Below are 16,851 nucleotides of genomic sequence, written 5' to 3' on the forward strand. Positions count from 1 at the left end.
CTTAGAAGGACAAGAAGAAAGATGTTTACATTAGATGAGATGTTATTGTTCACCCAGTTGGTGCCATTGTAGTCGAAACATTTTTGATAAAAGAATGAAGCAAGCTATGAAATCCAGATTATTCTCCCACTCTGAGATGCTACATTTCCATGGCAACACAGTGACTATTTCACAGTGACTCTCTAAAATGCTGATGGTGGCCTCTGAATAGTTTTTGCTTTGAACTTTCCAGGGTTATTAAGAAACCAAATAAACTTTTGTCAGGACTGTGATTAAGGAAACTGAAACTAAGCTAAATAGAGAATAGATATCTTCCTCAGATTAAAAGCAAACAACAGAAAGAAAAACAGATTCTGAATTCGGAATAAGTGGTGAAGTCTAGTGCACAGCTCTACTGCAGCATCTAGGAAGCTCAAAAGCTCTCAATAGGTGGCAATATGAGGAAGTTCAAACAGAGAGCAGTCAACATTGTAAATTCCTCAACAATGATGGTCACAGATCTTGGCAATTCAACAAAATCATAGGCATTTACCACAAATGTGCATTCTTTTCTCAATGGTAGCTCTCTTGATCAAATATCCTCATGAAATTTTGATCAATAGCAATAGAAAGCAGGCAGCTATTAGCTGTTTAAACAAATAGATTTCATAGCAGTAATACAAAAATAGTCTAAGCCTAGTCAGTCTTATTCTTAAAAGAGTGTGCTTGTTGGATAAACTCAATGATTGTCCTTGACCAATTGTGATCAAGCCCATCAGAATACAATTATTGAAAATGACATATTCTGTGAAGCACCACCACCATGCTAATTCCAAGATTATAGCATTGAAGGTGGCTTCAAGAACCATTTCAGTCATTTCATGAAAGGGAATACATTCTCACAGAGCCCATAGACCCAATTGAAATTTCAGAATCTGGTCAGATAATTACAAATTGTTGGATATTTCTGGTACTTTCATACCCATCTCTCAAATTCTTGCACTATGCCATCTTCTTGGCAACCATATTTCACTTTTGGTCAAGTGAAACGTTCTGGAAGGGCAACCTCAAAGATGAAGCCAGTGCTAAATGACTGATGTATCTTGAGAGTTGGAGTCTAAACATAAAACATAGGATGATCAGATCAACATGTCCATCAGACCTACGAATAATTTCCAAAATCAGGTTTTCATTACCACTGAATAAGCTCTACAGTTCTTTGACAGCGATGATTCCACTAACTTCAGGGTAAGTTAGCAATGGGAATTAGGTGAAGCATCAAGTTTCCTTGTGCTCGGTTCACATATCCAACTTGCTCTTGAGTGCCTATTCTTCCTCAAAAAAAAAAAAAAAACCCATCAGAGTTGAAATATATGTTCTCCTTTTATAGCCTCAAGTTGATGAATCCGTATCTCTTTCATAACAATGTAAAGATGCAGTTGAGGGTTTGGAGACTTGAGTTGTTCAATGTCATCTAATTCCCTAAACTCTGATCTGAAAAAAGCAGATCAATAAACTTCTAAACTTTTTCCTAATTTAGTCATCCATCTACGTTAAACAAAAAAATTGTTTGAACTTCTTTCCAAATAAATAGTCCCAAACATGCATAAAATTCAGTCTTAATTGCTTCCTCCATTAAAACCTGCAGTGAAGTAGACATAAAATTTAGATCTCTAACTGTTCTGCTATTTGGGATAATAGAGATTTAGTCCACCAGTGCATGTCTGGGATCCACATTTATTTCATACATCCTATTCTCCTTCACTGTGGATTCCTCCTTAATTACTGGATTCAGCTTGTTATTGCTCAGACCCAAAGCTCTGATTACTTGTGGGAAGGTAAGTTCACATACTCTAAATCAGTAGGTACTATGTATGTTTTTTAACGTCCTCAAGCTGAATGCATTTGGCCTCATGTTGACCATCTCTCCAGGACAATTAAACAAATGAAGAGGAAAGAATTGTCCATTGAAACTGAAATTCCCAGAAATGACTTTAGTCCACGGAAATAATATGACTTATTGATACCCACTCTTTCATGAGCTACTTCTTTATGAAAGGGACTCTCAGGGACAGACAATGAAGTCAGGCCATTCACAAATGGCCTCTACAGGGCCCCCTCCTTCTTTCTGTAGTCCCTTCGTCAACACTTGCTAGCCTAGATTTCTGACCTACATTTTTGAGTTTAGGTATCTGTTATCTACTGCTCATGTTCATGTTTGGTAACTTATTTAATCACCTGATTCTACACTCTAATTTCCTTACTTGTTTTTGGTCACTGAATGTATATTTGGTGAATTTTAGTATATGTGCTGCCGAAGCAAACACATGTGCTTTGGTGAATTACTTAAAATCCTCTTGTGACTGAAACTGAGCTGTACCTCATTTGGGAACTTTGTTGTTTCTAGGTGCATACAGTTGCTGAGTGCTCCCTTCTTCCACCCAAGAGAAGCTGTGATAGTCACAGTTGCATCATGGAAAAGAGCATGAGCTGGACTGGAAGTCAAATGTATGTGACATCCAGGCTCTGTCCATTTCCTGCTAAGGAAACTCAGTTTTGTTGTTTACTTGTTTATTTATTAGCAAACTATCTTACTACTGTTTGAAGGGTCACATTGAAATAAACACTCTAAAGTTAGTTTCACTTTTCACATCTAACATTAAGCTAAAATATACTGTCTTGTGTTATCTAAAGTAATACAACATATTAAATAGGATGAGGAGATGACCAAAAAGGCTTTGGGATCAGAAAGGCCTGGCCCTTTCCTACTCCTACTCCTCTGAAGTCATGAATGTTTGAGAGATAGCTTCTAAATCCCCATGTCCATTTTCTCGGCTGTAAAATGGGGACAAAAAGTCATACTTACTTCATAAAGTGTTGTGAGCTTTAAATGTGAGACCACTTACAAAGCCTCAAGCCTGAAATAATTTTGACCACAGAAACCTACCACATTCCTTGTGTTTCCATTCACCAGGCTGTGTTCTCTAACATTTTACATAAATTTTCCCATTTAATCTTCACAGGTGCTATTTTTATCTATGTTTAAAATATGAAGAGACTGATGTTTAGGGAGGTTAATTTAAGTTTCCCAAGATCATGAAGCCAGTAAATGAAGGGGTTGGTCTTTGAAACCAGGTCTCTTGATTTCATACATTATGCTCTAAAGACAGTGCTTCAGAACAGAAAAATTAGGCATCTAGAAGACTTTTCTTTTATTCAGTACACCTGATAATGGCAGACCACTGGCGAGAACTGTGTTTGGAAACCAATGTTCAGATTAGTGTGCTTTAAAGTGGACTGAGAGTTCAAAAATTAATGATAAGATACCTGATATCTCAAAAATAATCCTGGATATTTGGTAGTCTTGAGGCTCCGTGCAATTTCATGCAATTGTAGAACATGTAATGAATGTGTACTTGGTCCCAGTTAATATAAGTTACTAAGGATATAAACAGGAATAATGTGGCCCCTACCCTCATTTTCACCGGCCCGTTCATAGCCTTTCAGTGAAGCCCATCAGTATTAGTGAGAAAGTAATTTCCCAGGATTATAAGGTAGAAAGAAGTTTATTTGTATTGGGCTGGCATCAGATCATGCCAGTGAAACCTGGTATTGAAAATCCTAAGCCTTGGTTCTTAGATAGAACGTCTAGAAAACTGCCATATGAGAAAGCAGTGATCATCACATTCACTAACTGTGCTGTTAGGACTTGAAGTGTGTTCCCCAAAAAAGATATGTTGAAGCTCTAACACTCCGTACCTGCACGGTAACTTATTTGAAAATAAGGTCTTTCAGATTCCAGCAATAATAATAAGCTCTTCTTAATCAAATATGACCAGTGACCTTACACAATTTGTGATATCCACACAGATACACGAACACCATTGGAAGACACAGGGACACACAGAGGGAAGCCAACCATGTGAAGATGGGGCAGTCACTGGAATGATATGTGTGTGAATCACAGCATAAAAGGCAAGGAGAGAGTCCTGGAACAGATTATCCCTCACAGCCTCCAGAACACTCCAACCTCACCAACACCTTAATTTGGGGCAGCTAGCTGACACAAGTGTGAGACAGTATTTCTGTTGTAAGCTACCAGGTTTGTGGTTTTGTTACAGTGGCCCTAGAAAAGAAATTCATCTGCCAAGTGACAAAGGTGGGAAATAATCTCTAGGGAGCCTAACATTCCAGAAGCAGGCAGAAAGAACCCACACCAAGTAAAAGAAGCCAAGTCACACTACACTGAAGTCTAGGATTGAATGGGGATATTAGATCATGCCTCACCATATCATCCATAGCTTGCTAGAGGAACACAACCCCATGCCCATCAGCCCCTTTCTCCTGCAGTCTCAATATGCACAGATGTCTTTATCCACTTACTTTTGTTTTCCTCAAGGTTGTCTTTTTACCTTTTGAAACTACTTTTAAGTCCACCTGTACCCTCAAGCAAACCTTGTCTACTTTATACTATCCCTCATCACTTTAACTTGATCACAAATGGACTACCTACTACTGTAGTCAAAACTTCATTTTATTCTTTTCTATTTGTCCTTCCACATGGCATGTCCAGGGTCCCATCAACTCTCATATTTCACTCCCTCCTAGAAACACCTGTTTTAACACTCTAGATACAGGGAAGCAGGTGGCTTACTTTAATACCTAATGTGTTTTAAACAATCTCTAGATGTTTCTGTCCTTGATGAGGAAAGAAATGAAGAGAAAGGGGAAATGTAAGCTTTTTCTTAATATAGCTAAAGGTGGAACTTTGATATAAAGCCCAAGACTCCTTAATGAGAAGAACAATAGCAGGACTACAACCACCTGGCTTTGAATCCCTGTTCTGCACTGACTAGCTCAGTATCTTTGGATGGATTACATAACTTCCACAGGTCCTGACTGCCTGCAAGATGGAGTCAAGGTGCCATTTAACTTAAAGAACTGTTGTGAAGGTAAATAATTTAGTAGTGCATATACCTGAGACTTAATATGGAACCCGTAAACATTAACTCTTCTTATCTGTTGCCTCGATTTGGGGTAAATATTTCATTTTTACAATGATGCTTTCACAGATTTGTGTCTATCCCTTGTTTAACTGAGACCTTTGCATAAAACTTATTTTTATGCAATCTCTTAATAAGAAATTGAAGTGGTAAAATTGAAGTATAAATCTAATGAAAAATAAAATAAATAAAATAAAATCAATGCCAATAAATCTTGGTGGAGTGCTTTCTTAAAAAACTTGGCTTGCTGCAATTGATTTTACACCTGCATTTTATGAAGCATATTTCATGTTTTAAGTATTCAATTACACTGAATAGTGTACTAGTACAGGCTGATAGCTATGTCATAACTAGAAATAGCAGTAAATCTACATTTAAGAAAGCTTTCAAAGTGACTGTTGAAGCATTTCCTTCTTGACTGAGATTCAGCATCTTAGGAAGAAAAGGAATAAAATTTTAACGAGTATATAAGACGCCAACTGTATTCACTGGCACGGAATATAGAATATAAGAATGCAAGAAAAACAGTCAATATGCCAAGGTAATTCTAGTTGTGGTCACTATACACATTCAACAGATATTATGGATGTAAATTTATTGAGTGAGTAACTGGCCCTTACTAAGATGAAGAAAACAGAAATGGGAGCAATATGTTTTAGAAGATAATTCTTAGTCTTAATTTGAGTATATTAAGCCAGGAGGGTTTTACTCATTTTGTATCCTGAGATTCTTTTCCCCCGTCCTTATTTTCTTTCTTTGAAGGGGGTCCTATTACATATGATTTAACCCGTAAATGACTTAAACTGATTGATAATTGAATTAATGGATAGATTAATGGGTGATTGGATGGGGGCTGGATGGGTGGATGGATGTACATATTCATAAAAGTCTGATTTCTTCAAATATTTTCAAAGGCAATTACCAGATTCCTGGCACACAGTAGACACTCAATAAAATATTCTGACTATCCAAATCTTATAGATCCTTTTATCTTCTCAGATGCATGGTAAATTCTGAATGGAATAGACAAAGTCAGATGCTTTTTTGACTGTCATCTGGCATATATCTTACTGTCTTCTGTGAAGACAGAATGACATGGGCTGGTGTCAATGTGGACAGATTCTGCTCATCAAGTTCAACTCCCCAGGAAAAATGAAAATAAGAAAGAGGAAGTACCAAAAAAAGAAGCTCTCCCTCTATGGCAAAGGCACTTTAATGGAGTAAGGCAAGTATGGGATTTTTGAAATGAGAAGACATGAGCTGAGAGTCCATGTCTATCACCTGCTTGCTCTATGATGTTAGGTAATTTTCTTAGCTACTTGGAGTCTCATTTTCCTGACTTGTAAACTGGGAAATATGCCTTCTCAGATATTTTTTCATCAGGATTCAATAAAATGCATGCTTGTGTGTTAAACCTTGAAATGCTCCACAGATTCAGTCAACCATATTGGATGCAACAGGAAAGGTCAACTTTGTAAATTGTAAGAAGTATAAAACGTGAGAGCTTCCATAGATAGCTGAGGTCTAGAGACATGACTTTCTAGGACAATGGTTTTGCTGAACAAATCTTTCAATCTTTTGCTCTTGAAGGAATTTGTATCAAACAAAATTAAGCAGCGAAGCTTGAGAGCAAAAGTAAAAACAAAGGTATATTTCAACATATCTCACATCCTGTGAAGTCATTCCTACAACCCAAAACTGTATTTCCACTATGTAATGGGGGAGGTGCTTTTTTCCTGGGAAAAAACATCAGCCCCAGTCTGGACTGTGCCTGCAATCTCAGATGCTGCGTAAGACATAAATACATTATAAAACATGAGCTTGCCTTCTCTCAGTGCAGCTTTATTGCATATTTATGCCTATGGCTGCAGTGTGCTTCTGAGACGGGAGATATGCTTGTTTGCTATTTGGACTGGCTCCATCGCCACTCACCTGTGCTGTGCTTAATCTGGCAGCCCCCTTCTGAGCCCAGAAAGCATTTTTTTTCTCTAAGCCAGAAGGAGGCTGGGGAGTCTGCATAAATCCAAAGATTCCACATCAGACATTGGCAGGATGAACGTGCTGAGCTCTGAGGCCTTTTCAGAGCTTGCGGGATCAAAAACACGAGGGCAATATTGCAGGTGTATAATGTCACAAAAGACAGCCGCCAAATCACACATGCTAATCAGAATGCCTGAAGCTTGGCAGAATTTGGGCAGCAATTTCTCTTCCACCATCTCTACTCGACTTTTCTTGGGAACCAACAGGGAGATGTTGGATCTGACTATTAATGAATCAGGACACACTTTATTGGTCCTAAAGCACATTTGTCATGGCAATTTACATGAGTTAGCACCATGTTTCCAAAGCTTGCTACAGAATCTAGTAAGCATTCATTTTAATGAGCTAACACACCCAGAACGACTTATACTTTTTATGGTATTTATTACATATTGTCATAAACACTATTAAATTAAATTATGGGACCATTTGCAAACTGAAAAAAATAAATTGTTTATCATTAAGGCCAGAAAGAATCTTAAGAGACACCCACTCGACCAGTCCTCATTCTGTGGGATATAGAAGAAATTCTGGCGGTATTCTTTGCCTCGTCCTAGCTAAATGAAAGTCCAGAGGTTTGCACTCAACCGGGTACTGAAAGTCTGGGATGGGGAGGAGTGTGAAGCCCAAGAAAAAAGCTAACTTGATAAGCTGGTCACACACATTATTAACCCTAAGGAGCTAAGAAAGCGAACCAAAGTCATGGGCAGAATTGGGGATAATGCACCCGGAACAAAAGGATTCAACATGAAGAATGAGTAGAAGATTCTGGAGCACTCCCTTGAGTAGATGAAACACAGCACTAGGGTGCAATTTATATGCTTGGATATGTGGCAAGAAGCCAGAGATGTGGACTTTAGCATTAGTTAAAAGTCATTAATAACTATTCATAATCATAATAATACCTAGAGTGTCCCAATGTACTGGTATAAACCATTTCTATCGGCCCTTCTTCAAAGTGAGGGGTTATTTCTCTAGAACTTTCTGGAATGCTAAGATTTACCCTCCTCCAGATTTTCACTAGTCTCCCATTCTCTGAGCTCCTTCCTGGTGCAGCTGCCTCTCTCAGAATTAGTATAGATGGTGTAAATTTAAGAACATGGATTCTTGGGACACCTGGGTGGCTCAGTGGTTGAGCAACTGTCTTCAACTCAGGGCATGATTCTGGGGTCCGGGGATTGCATCCCACATCAGGCTCCCTGTGAGGACCCTGCTTCTCCCTCTGCCTATGTCTCTGCCTCTCTCTGTGTCTCTCATGAATAAATAAATAAAATTAAAAAAAAAAGAAGAACATGGATTCGTGGTTCAAATCACAGATCTACACTTACCAGCTATCATCCTTGGGAGACAGACTTGGCCTCTGTGACGTGCACAATTATAAGATGGGAACAATGATAAGAAGTATCTTTAAAGTTGGTGTGAGAATTGAGTACAGATATGCCTGGTCCTTAAAACATTGCCTAGTAACCAATGAATGCTATTTAGGTGTCTCTAATATTTACCATTTTTCATTATGTGTCTTCCTTTCCTCTTTTCTATTGTCCAGGGCCAGTCACATGAGGGAAGGCAAGAATAACAGGCTGAGATTTTTTTTAAAGTTAATATAATTTCAAGCTGAATATTGTTGGTTTGTTTTTAATATGTGGCATTTTGAAATAAGGGATAATGAGACACATTGGTATAAATAAGTAGAATCTTTTTCAATGGAGACTGATATACAGGTGTGTAAGAGATAAATCATATGAACAATATTGTCATCATTAATGAGATTTTTCAAAATGTGATCAGATCCACTACTCAGAGTAAAGTCCAGAAAGAAAGAAAGTCACTTTTCAATCTGCACATTCATTACATTCCTGGGAATCTGAAGCATACCAAAAATGAACAAAAAAACCCATGAGGGACTCCTAACTCTGGGACATGAACAAAGAGTAGTGGAAGGGGAGACAGGTGGGGGAAAGGGTAAATGGGTGATGGGCATTGAGGAAGGCACTTGAAGGGATGAGCGCTGGGTGTTATATGTTGGCAAATCGAACTTCAATAAAAAAAAAAAGAATTACTATGAAGATATGGTAATCAAGGGGTATCTGGGTAGCTCAGTAAGTTAAGCATCTGCCTTTGGCTCAGATCATGATCCCAGGGTCCTGGGATGGAGCCCTGCATTGGGTTCCCTGCTCAACAAGAAACCTGTTTCTCCCTCCCTTTGCCCCTCCCCCTGCTTGTGCTTTCTCTCCCTCAAGCAAATAAATAAAATCTTTAAAAAAAAATCCTTTGGGATTTTATGAACAACAGGCATGGGGTCCACACAATTACAATCAGGTTTTTTGCTTACATGAATGTCATAATGGACATTCAAATCATGTGGAACATAGAATGATCCTTTATTACATGGGAGGGACCATCTAATGCATCAAAGGATGTCTAGCCTCCCTAGGCTCTGCTTTCTAAATACTGGTAGCTCTTTACCCTCTTTCATCATGAAAATTAAAAGTAGTTCCACATGTGTTTCAAAATGCCTCATAGGGTAAACCATTGACCCTAGGAGTGACAAGGACTGGGAGGAAGCTTATTGGTGAAATGAAGGCCACAAGCATTTGCCCAGGGAGTTCTTACAGAATAGTAAGAGACCAGGGACAAAATCCAGAGAAATTGATTAACATTAGTGGATAGGAAAGAGTGAGAAGCAGTCCACCGGGACTGGGAACAGACAGAAGGAGGACCAGAATCACAGGCAAAAGAGACTGAAAGAAAAGGGAAAATACAGTTTTCTGAAGAAAAGGATATTCAACAGTGTTGAACAGAGTAGACAAATTAGACAATATGAGGGATTGATGTAAATCAACTGAATTTGAAAATTAAGAAATCATTTCTGAACTGTCCCAAGGCAGTAAGGGCTTCCTTTATGGGTACAGAATATGTTGCAGCCAATTTAAACCTGGAGAAAGTGTGTTGTCAACTCTTTTGGATGGCCTAAATGAGAAGGAAGTGAGGTGGGGGGGATTCACAACTGACATGGTGCAGGGATGAGAGCATTTGAGTTTTAACTCTCATTCCTTCACATTTGCTTCCAGAAGTACTTTACCTTTCCATGCTTGTATAAAATGTATAAGCAATGTCTGGCTGCAAGCAAACCCTGAAGATCCATTTCAGTTTGTTTGCTTTGAAAAAACAATGACTTTTTAGATTTAAACAAGGGAAACTTTTTCTTGAACAAGATCTATAGGAAAGTGAACATCAATAGGCCTTATCCTCTTAAAATTCCCACCAATATCTCTAAGCATATTCAGTGTATAACTGCAGATCATGTAAACACTAGCCCATTCCTTCCTATTTCTCTACTATTTGCTAATCTGGCACTTTTTCTGCTTCTTTCCAGGAGCAAAAAGTCAATATTTCTGTGTCTAAAACCAGTAGGACTCCTCCCAATAACTGCTCCTCTCAAAATGTCAAAAATTTCTAGGCTGTGTATTATCTGGTTGCCAGAATTTGTTTCCAGTCTTGCAGTTACAGTGGTGAAGAGTAGCATCTTTAGGATTTCACTTTAGGATAGGAAAGGTTCGAACATGTTTATATCCCGAAGAGGGCAAGGTAAAGAAGGAAAGGCTGATAGAAAGAGAGAGGAAATGCCAATTGTTGGGATAAGAACTTTAACAAGGTTCTAGAGGGAAGGGATCTAAAATACCCATCTTAGAGGGAATGACTGTCTCATTTAATAGGAAGAAAGGGAAAAAAAAAGTGTAGTTGGGGATATGGTCAGTGTGGAATGGGACTTTCTAAAAGCTCATAGACAGGTCTGTATCACTTAAGATACTTTAACAGATGGCCCAAGTAAATTTGAGTTAAGAAATTATATATACATTATATATATATATATAATCTCATTTAAGGAGTTAAAAATATCCAGATTTAGATAATAATAGTGAGAAGCAATGAATAGAATTAGGTGAAAATGACCCTCCACACTCACTCTGAGTTTCTAGGTAAACAGGCCAGCTGGGATGAGAAAATGGGGAGTGGTTGCTACCTTTCTCTGAGTGGGAGAAGCAGCATCCAAGCTAAGCATCCTGTGGGGATGCTGATGATTACTGGTCCATGGACCATGGATCATCTATTGATAATCACTGGTTTATAGAGATTGGCCCCATCTCCTAGCACCTTCAGCCAATTTCTATAAACCAGTGGTTTTCAATAGATGATCTATGGTCCGTGGACCAGTAGCATCAGCATCGTCTGTGGGTCAGCATCAGCATCACCTGGGAACATGATAGACAAGCCAATTCTCAGACCCCCATCTTAGACCACTGAATTAGAAACCCTGGAAGTTGGGTAATTTTTATTCTAACATACATGATAGGTCCATGCAAACATTTGAGAACCACTGTTGTAAACAGCAGATACCCCAAATCTAGATGAAGGGACTAGATCATGGAACATTTCAAAGGCAATTGTAAAGATTTTATAGAGATAAGCAGGAAGATATCTCTGTGTGATGTCCACATCATATTGCTAGTAGCCACTCTCCTGGAGCCATTTCAAATTAAGCCTCAAATTTAATTAGGAAAGCGGAAGTTTCTAGTTTTCAGCAAATGTAGCACAAATTTGATCAACCACAAGGACATTCACAAGAATATTGCAGAGACAATGTTCTGAAGGTCATGCTGATTCAGGTTAACCTGATTATTTTCTCCAACATTCAAAGCTCAGACATTTGCTACAGTAAGAGAATATGAGATGGATTGAGGCTGGCCTCCCAGCTCTGCCCCTGATAAGTTGTGGGACCTGGTGTATCTCAACCACTCTGAACACCACTCTCCTTATCTAGTTCTAAAAGTTCCTGCGAGAAAAACAGGATAATGTATACTGCACTTAGCATGTTTGAGGTGTCCTAACAACGCAGCTAATGATACCCTAATAACTCACTGCCATGTGGTTTTTGTTGAGATTCTTGTGGTTGTTTGTACTTACTCTGGGTATTGATACTAAAGATCAAGGAGTGAGGGCAAAGGTTGAATGTGGAGCACTGAGAATAGGTAAGAGGTGCAGTGTGGGAGTGTAGGACCCCAGAAAGGCTTCCAAGAACATGATGCTTGTGGTCAATCTTGACAGATGAGTAAGAGAGAGAGGGATGAGGGAAGGGCATTCAGAGGGCACAGCATGGATATAGGCATAAAGATTGAAGGCACCTCTGCCTTTTTGGGAATGTTCAAGGAGTGCAGCTCCGCTGAGGAGTAGGAGTCATGAGAAAGAGAGGGATGAGATGAAGCTGCCAACAAACCCAGATACCCTGTCATAGAGACCGTCTTTGGCCTACCTGAGAAATTGGATATATTTGTAGAAAATGGGAAGAAATTGGTGGGTTTTTGGTAGAGGAGTGAGACCTACTTTAAAAACCATACCCAGACTATAGGGAAGAGAATGTTTTGAATTGGAAAAGAATTTAGAGGCGGGGGTGGTGCCTGGCTCAGTTGGTTAAGCATCCAACTCTTGGTTTTGGCTCAGATCGTGATCTCACAGTTGTGGGATTAAGCCCCATGTTGCACTCTGCACTCCAAGTGGAGTCTACTTCAGATTCTCTCTCCCTCTCTTTCCTGCTCACCCTCTCTCTCTCTCTCAGATAAATGAATAAAATCTTAACAACTAAAAAAAAAAAATTTGGAATCAAGGGACTTGTTTGGACTTTGTTACCATAAAGGAGCCACACAAAGAGAGGGAAAGATCAGTTTATGAGAATGTAATTAAAAATATTTTTTTTCTGGTAGATAATGGGAACTTCATGATCAATATTTTCCATGTTAAAAAAAAAAGAATACATAGAGTGGACTCTTTTAACACATCTTATGTGACTAAGGGTGTGCCAGGAGTTTGAGACCTCAGGTGTCCCAGGGAGAATTGTCACATGTGCAGGACCCTGCTGGAGCATGCTGGGGGCAGCAGTACTAGCTCCTGAAGGGTATGGTGGAGACCCAAGTAAAGCAAAGTCTTGAGAGAACCACTCTTGACCCCAAACCTAGAGCCCCAAAATCACTATATGAGAAAAGCAATATTTAGAGCAGTTGAGATACATTACCTTAAAGGGTCGTGATCTTGAGAAAATCACTGCCCATTTCTGGTCTTAGTGTTCTCTTCTGTATAAATGATGGGACTAAAATTGTAAAAATCAGGAAATGACCCAAGATCATGATCCTCCAACTGAAATTTAAGCCTGCAACCTGCCATGCTGGAAGTTGTAACGTAAACAAGGTGCATCTCTCTAGAAAAGCCTTTTTTTTTTTCTAATAATGAGTAATTCAAAAACATTACCCTTCTGTTAAACATAGATATAATTTAGCATAAACTGCAAATATGCATACATTTTAAAGATAAAACACAAAGCTTCCAAAACACATCTGGCTTGCAATGCATGATTGGCAGACTTCTGAGATGGTTCTCAATGATCCCTATCTCCTGGTGTTTATATCCTTATGTAATATCCCTCCTAGGGCAGCCCGGGTCGCTCAGTGGTTTAGCGCCGCCTTCAGCCCAGGGTGGGATCCTGGAGACCCAGGATCAAGTCCCACGTCAGGCTCCCTGCATGGAACCTGCTACTACCTCTGCCTGTGTCTCTGCCTCTCTCTCTCTCTCTCTCTGTCTCATGAATAAATAAATAAAATTTTTAAAAAAATCCCTCCTAGACCTAGTGACTTTCCTTTAAAGAATAGAATGCAACAGGAGCAATGGGATATAATTTCTGAGGTTAGATTATAAAACGATGTGGCTTTTTGTGTCTCTCTCCTCACATAGTCATTCTGATGAAGCCAGTTGCCATGTTGTCAGCTGCCCTACTGAGATGTCCACAGGGCAAGGAACAGCCAGGAGGGAGCTGAAGCATTCAGATAGTCATACCACCCACAGCGAAGGGAACCCTGCAAATAACTACATGAATGAGTTAAGAAGCACAACCTTCCACTCCTAATCTTGACATGATTAAAACCCTGGCTCACCAGTTAATTATAAGAGACTAGATAACCTGAGCTAAGAGGTGCCTAGATTCCAGGGCCACAGAAAGTATGAAATAATAAAAATTTGTTACGGACGTAATTGGTAAGGCATCAATGGATAACTAATACATGAAGGGTCACTTTGGGCTGTATCCAGAAATACCTGTTGAAGTAGACTGACCCTGTACCTCTGCCATTAAGAGTGTTTGGTGGAAATGTGTACGAAGCACCCTTAAGAAGATCCACCTTTAATGAGTGGAAGCTGGTGAAGAGCTGTTCCACTATAAGAGTAAACCTTCAGATCTCGGATTTCTAGAATGCCAAGTCCTTTGGGTCAGAGGAATGTGAAGGAAACTAAACTATTCGCCCAAGTGTTCCTGGCTGCTGAATGCTGAGCTGGAAATAACTCTAGGTCTTCCAATACCCAGGTAGAGTTCTACCAAATGACTCTGAGCTCGAATTATATGTTAATATATTTGCATATATATTATTACACTAATTGTTAATATTTTATATGACATATACATATAATTAGAGTCATTATCCTTACTGGAGCCACAAAATTATTTTCTAAACATTTGCCTTCTTACTGCTAGTTTGAGGCATCTGAATGCAAGGTTGTTTCATTTTTTTTTTCTCTTTCTGTTTGTATTCAGTGACTCCTAAAGGACACTATCAAGAATCTTTGGACAATGATCACAGAATGGTGAATTGAAAACATTTCCCAAAGCCCCAAGACATATTTCAACACTCACCTCCAGATACCATTGTTGCATGGCTGCCCAAGATAAGGCTGGTCCTATTTTATAATTCGACTTCACTTCAGGGCAAAGGGAGTGAGGCAGAGCATCATAAACTCAGCCAATGGAATGTGTTAATAAAAGCCCTTGTTCTTCCACCCTAAGGACAAGCTGCAGAGAAATGATACAGTAAATGTGGAGAGACAGTCCCTGCTTTTAGAGAACAATGAGTTGGAAAAGCCAATGCAACCTTCGCGGCGGTTGTAATTGCCAGATGCCCAGAGAGCAGGGAGGGTAGAGAGTCCTCTGTTTTTGTTGCTGCTATGCTTATTGCTGTTTTGCTGCTTTTGTTGCTATTCTTTTAATGTGCCTGTTCACTTGGCATGATGTCCCTCCACCAATCTGGAAATGTCTCAGTAATGGGGAGCCTGATACTCTTTGCTTGTGTGTTTCATCTGTCAGGATGCTCTAGATGATGTTGCAGTAACAAACAATCCCCAAATCCCAACAGGTTAAAACAACAATAATATATTTGTTGTTCACACTAAATTCCCACCATGGATTAGCTGGAGCAGGCTCTGGGTCATTCTCCCTCCAGAGCCCACGCTGTCAAAGCAACCTGCTCGAAACCATTGTAGATTATAGTGGCAGAGGGAAAGATGACATAGCAATTGTGAACTGCTTCTAATGTGTTTTCCCAGAAGTGATACACTAACATTTCATTGGCCAAAGCAAATCACACAGCCAAGCTTGACTGCTGGGGGAAAGAGAGGTAAAATCATAGCTTATGCCCAGGAGGAAAAGAGTTACAATACTTAGAGCAGTCTGAATAAATATCAGGCACACACCTTCAAGTCAATGTCATAGTAGAGCCTAATGAACGGGAATCACATGAACAAATACATCAACATTAAAACTGCAGATTTTATAGAAAGGCTAGGTAGCTTGCAAATTCCCATTCTTTCTGATCAAATGAGATTCTCTCCAGTCTCAAGCATATTTAATGGTGAGAATGCAAACAAAGCAGTTAGGCTTCAGTTTAAGGGTGATCTCTTCTGTACGCTTGGCCCATGTTCCCAGCCTCCTTTCTCATCCCCATCAGGATCTGGGTTTCATCAAGTTTCCTCTGCCTTCTGTGTCTCTAAATACATCCCCAATATGGCACCCTTCTCAGGCATTCATTCTTTTTCATCCATCTTTTCACAATCAGGAATCTTAAGAGTGGTCAGTGTCTACTCCCCCTCACTCTAACCCCACATTCATGGTATGTATAGGTTTTACCCACAAGAGAAGGGGAGGAGGCTAACAAAGGTGAGGGTCTTTGGGATCCTCTTACAATTCTGACTGCCACAGCTAACAAAGAGCCAAATATCAAGAAAGTTCAACTACTGGTGGGAACCATATCCTACTTGCTTAACACCTCTAACTCCATAGAGGTGACAGGATAATGCCCATCAAATGAAAAAGTGAATGAATTCCAGAGACCTCTGGATAATCTTCTCTACAGCTACTTCTAACCCTAACAGGTACTACCATCATGGATGTCCTGATTATCTGAAGCATCACAAAGCAATGCTTCTCTCTTCCTTGCCCTCAGAATAGAGTAATGCATGGGCAACAAAAACTGGTGCAGGTAAACCAGATGGCCAAGATTCAAATCCTGCCTTTTCCTTTTACTGTTTTGGGATACTACCCACACCTCTGTCAAGCTAAGCCTCCTTCTATAAGGATATTACTAATGGCTGCCTCACAAAGTTCTCACAAGGATCAACTATAATATGTGGAGCACACACCTTGGCACACACCAAGTGGACAGCAAGTGTCGGTTATTATTGGCATCCCTTCAACCTTCTCCTTTATGCCATCAACATTTCTCTCCTTTTTCTCTTTCTTCTCTGTCTAGTGTTCTCCTTTCATAGAGGCAGCCAGAAACCTGTTTCATTTGCCAAAGTACTGATACTAGCAAAACAAAAAACATCCTAAGCAAGGTACCTGAGTGTCTCATTCAATTGAGCATCCGACTCTTAATTTCGGCTCAGGTTGTGATCTCGGGGTTGTCGGATGGAGCCCTGCATTGGGCTCCATGCTCTTCATGGAATCTGCTTCTCTCTC

The 16,851-nt window shown here is 39.6% G+C and overlaps 1 long non-coding RNA gene across 2 annotated transcripts in view; it reads right to left on the reverse strand.

Moving 5' to 3' along the window:
* LOC144301235 (uncharacterized) overlaps window positions 1-14,914 on the reverse strand; it is a 29,121-nt gene extending 14,207 nt beyond the window's left edge. For both annotated transcript variants that reach the window (XR_013368044.1, XR_013368041.1), the window contains exon 1: window positions 14,755-14,914. This is a non-coding gene — a long non-coding RNA (uncharacterized LOC144301235). The remainder of the gene's footprint in view (window positions 1-14,754) is intronic.
* Window positions 14,915-16,851: the final 1,937 nt, after the last annotated feature.

This window comes from Canis aureus, chromosome 2 (assembly GCF_053574225.1).
Source record: "Canis aureus isolate CA01 chromosome 2, VMU_Caureus_v.1.0, whole genome shotgun sequence".
Taxonomy (NCBI): domain Eukaryota; kingdom Metazoa; phylum Chordata; class Mammalia; order Carnivora; family Canidae; genus Canis; species Canis aureus.